The 8,702-nt window shown below is 36.2% G+C and overlaps 1 protein-coding gene across 1 annotated transcript in view; it reads left to right on the top strand.

Moving 5' to 3' along the window:
* Positions 1 to 8,702, top strand: part of Snw1 (SNW domain containing 1) — a 31,734-nt gene that overhangs the window by 8,214 nt on the left and 14,818 nt on the right. The gene's annotated exons all lie outside the window — the stretch shown is intronic.

The raw sequence follows: 8,702 nt of genomic DNA, 5'->3' as shown, positions 1-8,702 counted from the left end.
ATAGAGGTACAAGATCCCAACAATGAATGTAACTGTACTGTATCCCTAAAATGTACCAATAAACTCAATTAAAGCAAAAAAAAAAAAAAAAAGTAACAGTGAAGTTAAGAATATTGCTGAATTGTAGTGTAACTGATTAGCATACGTGAGGGGTTTATTCCCAAACATGAAAGGAGCAGTAAAGTATACTTAGGTTAACTTCAGTATCCAGCAATGATGACTTTGTCCTTTGAAATTCTCCAGTTAGTAATAGCTTATGCTTGTAGGTTTTACATTTCAAAAACAATCATGGTACTGACATTCTAAAATTGCTTATAAAAGCCTATAATTTCTAATGAAATCAACTTTTTCTTTTAAGGCAGGGCCTTATTATGAAGTTCGGGCTGACCTTGAATTAATTCACTATATAGCCCAAGTTAACCTTGAAGTAGTGGCAGTCCTCTTGCCTCAACCTCCCAAGTGCTAGAATTACAAGCATGCACCACAGCACATAGCGAAAGTCAACTTTTTAAAAAAACTACAGAATATTTACACAGATACATTTTATTTTATTTATTTATTTTGTGTGATGCTGGGGATTGAACCCAGGACCTTGTACATGCTGAGCTCAAGCTCTACCACTGAGCTGCATCCCAGCTTTTATTTTACTAGATCATTTGGATGTAGTAAATTATACGAAGTTTTTTTGCCCTAGTTTGAGCACACAACCAGCATTTTCCATCCAGATTTAGGATGGCCCTGCTTACAAAGTAACTGAAGGACCAAAAAAAAATTGGCTTAAAATAATCTCATCACAGAACAGTTATACGCAGAGCCAAGGAACTATTTACAAGAAGGCCTAGTTGTTGTTGTTAACCGAATGACCAAAGAAAAATTTGCTTAAAATAGTCTCATCACAGAGCTTTTATACTCGGAGCCAAGGAACTATTTACAAGAAGGCCTAGTTGTTGTTGCTGCTACTGCTCCTTTTTCAAAAATAAATAGGATAAAAGTAAAAGGTTCCTTGAGAGTGACTGATCCTGGAAAAATCATGAGAGCTTTCAGTACCTATCCTTTGCCTCTCTTACTTCCAGACTTTTTCAGTTTACCCTCTAACAGCCCTGGCAGCCCATATGTTGCTACTACATCATGGCCGCTGAGCTTTTGTAAAAATGCATAAGATTCTAATAAGATTACTGACATTTAGAAATGGGAACAAAGGAGCTAAAGGTGTAGGGAAGGTGGGATGGGTAGGGGAAGAGTAAAAAGGGAAAAAAAAATGTGAGAGAATGAAAAGATGAAAATAAAGTGTTTGTAGATGGGGAGGGGAGGAGGGGGTGAAGGGAGGGCAGAGGTAAGGGGAAAAAATGAGAATCAAGACTTGTCATGTAGAGGTACAAGATCCCAACAATGAATGTAACTGTACTGTATCCCTAAAATGTACCAATAAACTCAAAGCTAAAAAAAAAAAAAAGCAGTCATTCAAATTGTATCTCCTCTTTGAGCTCTTCTGGAACTCTAGCTCTTCTCCATCCTGACTTTCCCATCTATTTCAGTACTGTATAAACACTTGTTTACTCTTTCCTGTACTTTTTCCTTTTCTTTCCTTAACATCTCTACTGTAAGCCTCATCTTGCGAAGTGTACAGTTCAAAATCCCTTCACTTTCTCTTGAAACCTCAGTCTTCTCAGCTTTTACCTTTCTTTTTTTAATGGCCCCTTCCTGTTAGCTTTACATTGTGCTTCTTTTTCTTTTCAAAGAAAATCTTGCCTATCCTCAAAGTTTCCTCTAGCCACATCCTAATTTCCACTTGATTGTCTTCACTTTCTTCAAGCTTCTTAAAAGAGCTGGTATTCACTATTTCTACTTCACCTCCCTCTCACTTTTCACTTCATTGCAGTATGGTTTTACCTCAGCCAGCTTGCTGAGGTGGCTCCTGGTAAATGTTTTCGACCCTTTTGTTTTTCCAAAGGACACATTTTGGCTAATATAATTTACTTCTATGGCTTCATCTGTCACTTGGGATAACTGTTGAAACTACATCTTTAGTCCAATTGTTTGTTTGATTTTGGGGGTTTAGTTGCTTGGTTTGGGGAGGTTTGTTTTGTTTTTTATTTTTTGTTTGTTTATTTATTTTTGCTAAGCTTAGGTCCTTAAACTGTAAGGACAGGTCTGTCTAGATTTCCCTGAAATATTGCTTCATCAAATCCAAATGTATATGTATAATTTGTCACTTAATTTACCTGTTATACCCTCTAGGTGTGATACCTTCCTAATAGTCTGTGCTAAAAATCTGAGAGACCTGTTTTCCCTTATTTTTTTGATGTTTCTAAAAACTTAGGCAAGTAATATATTCTCATTGTAAAAAATACCAGTGGTACATCATTATATGCAGTCCTACCTGCTTTTCTCCTACTTTGCTTGCCAGAGGTAACTATTTTTACTACCATGGTGTATCTTTCCAGACTTTTATCAGGGATTTAGATACTTATCTATATGTATTCTCACTTTATATACATGCATCCACTTATGCAGAATTTGTTGGGCCTGGGATTTAGATTTAGCTCAGCTAGTGGTGCTGCTGCCTGCCTCATAAGCACAAGGTCCCAAGTTTGATTCCTAGTAACAACAACATCAAAATACATATATATATATAATTTTTTGCATGAATGGGATTTTAATAAATTTTTACTTAATGTTTTAAAGGTTTTGTTAGTACAGATAAGTCTGCTTCATTTCTTTAAAAATATCTGTGTAGAATTCTATGAATTATACCTGAATTGTCCTTATTTTTTATAGTACTAGTGATTGAATCCAAGGACTTGTTCATGTACTATACCACTGCACTGCATCTTGCCCCCTCCCTGTTTTTCTATTTATCTTTTTTTCTTTTTTTTTTTTTTGAGACAAGATCTCACTAAGTTACCCAGAATGACTTCAAACTTGAGATCTTCCTGCCTCAGTCTCTAATGTAGCTGAGATTATATGCACGTGCCAGTGTGCACAGACCTAAATTCTTTTAAGCTTCGGTGGTTTCTGGTTATTTTATATTTGCAAATAGTACTTTATTCAAGCCAGATGTGGTGGCACACACCTGTAATCCCAGCACTGGGGAGGCTGAGGCAGGAGGATTGCCACAAGTTCAAGGCCAGACTGGACTACATAGTGAGACCCTGTCTCAAAAAAGAAAGAAAAATACTTCATTCAAAATTCATATGTAAGCCGGGCGTGGTGGTACATGCCTGTAATCCCAGCACTCGGGAGGGCTGAGACAGGAGGATCACTGTGAGTTCGAGACCAGCCTGGGGTACACACTGAGTCCCAGGTCAGTCTCAACTATGTAGTGAGACCCTGTCTAAAAAAACAAACAAACAAAAAAAGATTCATATGTAAGCTTCCTTTTTGCACATTAATATTTCTGTAAAATAAATTAGGAAATTTGTACTTGTTAAATCAAAGGATATTCATGGGGGGGGTACCAGGGATCAAACTCGGGTCCTTGTGTTTGCAAGGCAGGCCTCGGAACCACTGAGCTAAATCCCCGGCCAATATTCAAATTTTAGATGTGACACATACTGCCAGTATGTTCCCTCTTTGCTTAGTAGTCACTTTGGTTCTTCTCTTTCCCTCAGGCCCTCCATTGAGAAGCTATACTCTTGTTTCTTTGGTATATCTCAAGTATATTGCTTTTTCTGCTACTTAGTTGAGGCCTTATTGTTTCTTGTTTGATTTACCAAAACAATATGAGCCCATCTCCCTGTCATTTGTCTTGCCTGCCAAAAAAAGTTTCATCCATGTCTGTCATTCTTTTTCCTCTACATATGCACACAGAAGTGTGCACACGTGAAATCCTTCCATAGTCTTTAGGATAAAGGCCTAGTTCCTATGGCATGCTTGATCCCCTGCTTGCCTTTCTAGCCTATCCTCAACTCTCAGAACCAAATTACTTTACTGAAAAAATATTCCAGTTTTAGCCATTCTGTTTATTTTTCAATGTAAAATAATTGTTATAGGTGATTGTAAAGAAGAAAAAACTTTTCATGCATTTTCTATAAATGTCCACAAAGAACTACTTGAAATTCCCCTAATGGCACATTCTCTCTTACCTTGAAAACTTCCCAAGGAAATTCCTCCTGCATCTGGAGAGCCCTGCCTTTATTCTTTGACATAATTCTGTTGCTTTCAAATCTCAGCTCATTCTTCATTATTCCAGAATGTTTTCTCTTTCCTGGCTGTATTGGATGTCTTTCTGTACTCCCAATGTTTATTATGGCATTCATTGTCTTTTGTTGTAATTATTTGTCCATTCATGATCTTTGTCATTTGACTATGAGCTCTTTGAGAACAGGATAATATCCTTTTTTATTCCTCTGACACTTTTGTTTCTAAAAGTTTGATGCAGAAGCATTCACCAGTGTTTATTGAGCAAATGATTGCAGTATTCATTGTATGAAAGAAAACTGTTTCCTCAGAAGCCAGTAAGAAAGCATAATCCACTTCTACAAAAAGAAAATTAGGTGCCCTTACATACAGGACATACACTGGAAACATACCTTGTACCATGGAAGCCTTCACTTGATTCTGGCCACTTTTGTTTTGGTGCATCTCTTCGTTTGGGAGAAACGTGCTTTCTTTACTGGATGTGCTAACCCCTGTACTCCCATATGTTAGGAGAATGCAACATTTTAGGGCAATAATTTAACATTAGCAATTTGTGTTATTTTGAACAGTGTTAGCATTGTATTTTAAGACAAGGCACAAAGAGTTTTGTCTGATTTTTAAGGGAATATCTAAACTTTTTCTTTCTACAGCAACCATCTATAATGGTACAGTAGTTATTTTATGTTGAAAACAGATAGTTAAAACTGAACTATTTATTTTTGGATTTCAATATATTGTCCAAATAATCTTTAAAGCCTTATTTTTTTGTATAATAAACGCCTTACATGTTTGTCTATAGTGCTGCCACTAGAATTGATGCAAATCTTGTAATTTAAAGAAGTACTGTTCTCAGGTTCGTAACATTTTGGTTTTGTTCTTTTTTACTAAAAGTGGATAGATTGGTGCATTTCGGAATGCATTTAATTGTTCAACTTTTTTTTTAAAAAAAAACTGGGGATCGAATTCTGTGACACCACTTAGCTACATCCCCAGTCCTTAATAGTTCAACTTTCACTGAGTACCCATTATGTTCCATTGGTACTTTTGAGGGAGACATTTCTTGATTGTTCAGAACACGCCTGAGCATTGTACAATGTTTAACATAACTGGCATCTATTGAGTGCCAATGGTGTCCCCATTGTCTTAAACAGAAATACCCCATTCACTTACAAAGGCTGCAAGAGGGGAGCTGGAGGTGGCAATGATGTCCTGTATGAAAGCAGTTGATTTTCCTGTTTTAGAAGAAATAGGAATTGACAATTTATTGTACAAAATGGAATTTTTAAAATTCATTATCATTCAGAAGACTATATAGAGTTCTTGACAAAAGATCAAAACAATTATTGAGTTTTTTAATTTGTACTGTGGTACAGAGATGTCTGATTTATCTCAGAGTGATCTGATACTCTTAGAAACTAGGGAGTTCCCACTAATACTAATAGTGAAAGAGCAGAATGAAAATGCTAGCAGTGTGTATGAAAGTTAGAAAAATAAGTCAGGATTCTAAAAGGTGCTAGTTTAGAACAAGTCTAAGGCCATTTATCTCTACATGTAAAGTAGTGTGTATAAGACTTATTGATGATATAAAAATAGGAAAAAAAGTTTCTCAGAATGAATCTTTTTGTTGTTGTTGTTGTTATTGTTATCAGGGAATGATCCTAGGACCTTGTGCTTGCAAGGCAGGCATGGTACCACTGAGCTAAATCCCCGGCCCATCTCAGCATAAATCTTGATGGAATTAAATGCTTTGTTTGTTTATTTGTTTGTTTTATCTTCATTGGCATATGTATTTTTTCTTCTAAAGTAACTTTGATTAAAATATTAATATAAATGATATTAACTTATAAGAATGCCTTTGACCTATCTTCTCAATAAAACCTCAGCAAGTGTATATGGTTTCACAAACTAGATGAGCCTAAAAATGGTATTTTCTCGTTAGGTGGCTGTAGTGGCATGCACCTGTAATCTCAGCTACTTAAAAGTCTGAAGCAGGAGAATTGCTTGAACCCACAAGTTTAAGACCAGCCTGGGCAATGTAGTTAGACCCTGTTCAAAAAAAAGGTAGTATTTTCTTTCTACCCTATGTAGTAAATATATCAATAGGCTTACCTTTTTACTCAGTCCAGTTGTTCACCAATTTTCAGTGGTAAGAAATTATCTATTTTTAGCTGGGCATAGTGGCACACTCCTATAATCCCGTAATGTGGCAGGTTGAGACAGAAGGATCACAGCAAGTTTAAGGCTGTCCTGAGCTATGTAGTGAGTTTAAGGCTACCCTGAACTACACAGGAAAGCCCTGTTTAAAAAAAAAAAAAAAAAATAGGGGCCGGGGATTTAGCTCAGTGGTTTGGTGGCCTGCCTTGTAAGCACAAGGACTCAAGTTCAATCCCCGGTACCCAAAGAAAAAAATAAATAAAATTACCTGTTTTGTGATTGCGGTACTGCTTTATCTTGTACACAAAGCTTATTTATACCTCTGCCTTCAGAGGGATGCTGTAGTTTTCAGATAGTCTTCCAGCCCTGGTGTCTCTTGGGATGCACTGCCTTTCTTCAGCACATTTGGTTCTTAGGCTATAAAAATTTGGGGGTTTATAGTTAATTACAGTGGAGGAATCCTGCTCTTCAGATGTCCTTCAATCAGCCTTGTGAGAGGCTAGATACTTATTTAAAGGATTATTAACTTTGGAATACCCAGAATAAGAAGCAGCAAATGGCTCTTAATATGCTAAATTAGTATTGAGACTATGTTGAACATATATGACTACCAGGGAGCCATTTACTTTGAACTTCTTCTTATAATGAATGCTGTATAAAAGTGATTAACTCTTCATAGTCTGGATGTTATCTTCTACAGTTTCGTTTCATAATTTTCAGTTTGTGCTAACAGATTTCTCCATCGTAAAATTTTGAGGTTATTTAGTAGTTATGTGATTTTAATGTACTGAGAGACTTACTTTTCTTATTAGATTCCATTCCAAAATGAAAACTCTTAAGGATAGTGACAATAATAGCCTATGTATCAATAGTACATCTTGGGCTAAGGCTACGCTTTCTTACCTGGCCCCTCTTCTCATTCCTTAGCTAAACAGGCTCAATATTTCATTTTATAGTTATGGGTAGTTATTTTCTGGAAAATCAATGGCTTATATAGAAAGTTCTGAGCCAGGCATGATGTTATGCACCTATAGTCTCAGCTACACGGAAGGCAGAGGCAAATGGATCCCTTGAGCTCAGGAGTTTGGAGCAAAGCTTGGCATCATTAGTGAGATCCCATCTCTTAAAAAAAAAAAAAAAAAAAAAAAATGAAGAAAGTTTCTTAGGGCCTAAAATATAATAACCTTTGGCATGTAATAGAGCATCTCTAAAATTCATTTATCCATTCATTTGTGCAAAAAAAGACTGAATACCTCCAGTAGACCAGGAATTGCTATAGGAACTAGAGATACTTCAGTGAATATTCTCATCAGTAATATGGATATAGTCATTGCATATCTCAAAGGTTAAATTAGTTAATGTATGTATAAAGAAAAAGTGAAGGAGATACAACAAGAATTCAGTAAATACTAAGTATTATTATTTTAATAAGGGAGACACTAAGCAAATAAATTTTGTACTGTGAATAGTACTTTAAAGAGAATAAAACAGTGCTGTGACTCAGTGATTGGATAAGGAGGGCGATAGTCAGGAGGCCTCACTAGTGCAGCTCTTAGATCTGATACACAAAGATTTAGAAGTCCCTTGAAGGGCTGGGAAGAGCTCTCTATAACGGTCCAGAGTTAAGGGAAAGCACAGTGTATTCCAAGGAACAGAAGAACTCCTGGGACTGAAGCATGAATCATGGAATGAGAGTTATAAGGTCACAAGGCCAGAGATGTAGCTCAGCAAGCACAAGGCCTTGAGTTTGATTCCTGGTGTTTGGGGTGGGGGTCAGAGAGAGAAATTAAGAGCACATTGAAGCTGTGAGCAAGTCCAAGTCCAGTCAAGAAGGCCATAAAATACCTTTTGCTCCATTCATTGGAGTAGGAAATTAGGCATATTGTCATTTCTTTCAAACTGTTTTAAGGAATGTGATATGGTAGGACATAATTATTAATATGGTTTTTGCTTATGGTAGAAAAAGGTTTTTGTCTATAGAAAAGTTTTGAAGCTCTCAAATGACTAGGAGTTTTGTTTACTTCCATATTCATAAGTTGTCCTTCCATTGTGTCAAGGAATTCCTACTTAGAGCATTAAACCTAGAAAGCTTATTATTTGTTAAGATTCTGGTGTCTATTTTTTTTTCCTTTAAAATCTGCCATGTAGGTTTTTATGAAACTGTTTGAGAAATACAGATGGATATAAAAGTAAGTGGTATTCTGTTTGCCAGGATCCTGTCATTGCCATGTCATCCTACAAGAAACTATGTTGAGCCTGTAGAAATCGTATAGCATTCCTAAATTTGAGCATAAAATAAGTCATATAGAGAGAATGTGTTTTGTTTTTTCCTCTTTTCATTTTTGCCTTCTACTGAAGAAAATGTTTGAGATGTTTTTTCACTGTGGCACATGTTCATTTTATAGTCT

Source organism: Fukomys damarensis, unplaced genomic scaffold (assembly GCF_012274545.1).
Source record: "Fukomys damarensis isolate Sample0158 unplaced genomic scaffold, DMR_v1.0_HiC HiC_scaffold_21, whole genome shotgun sequence".
NCBI lineage: Eukaryota > Metazoa > Chordata > Mammalia > Rodentia > Bathyergidae > Fukomys > Fukomys damarensis.
This window is presented reverse-complemented; position numbering and strand designations above follow the sequence as displayed.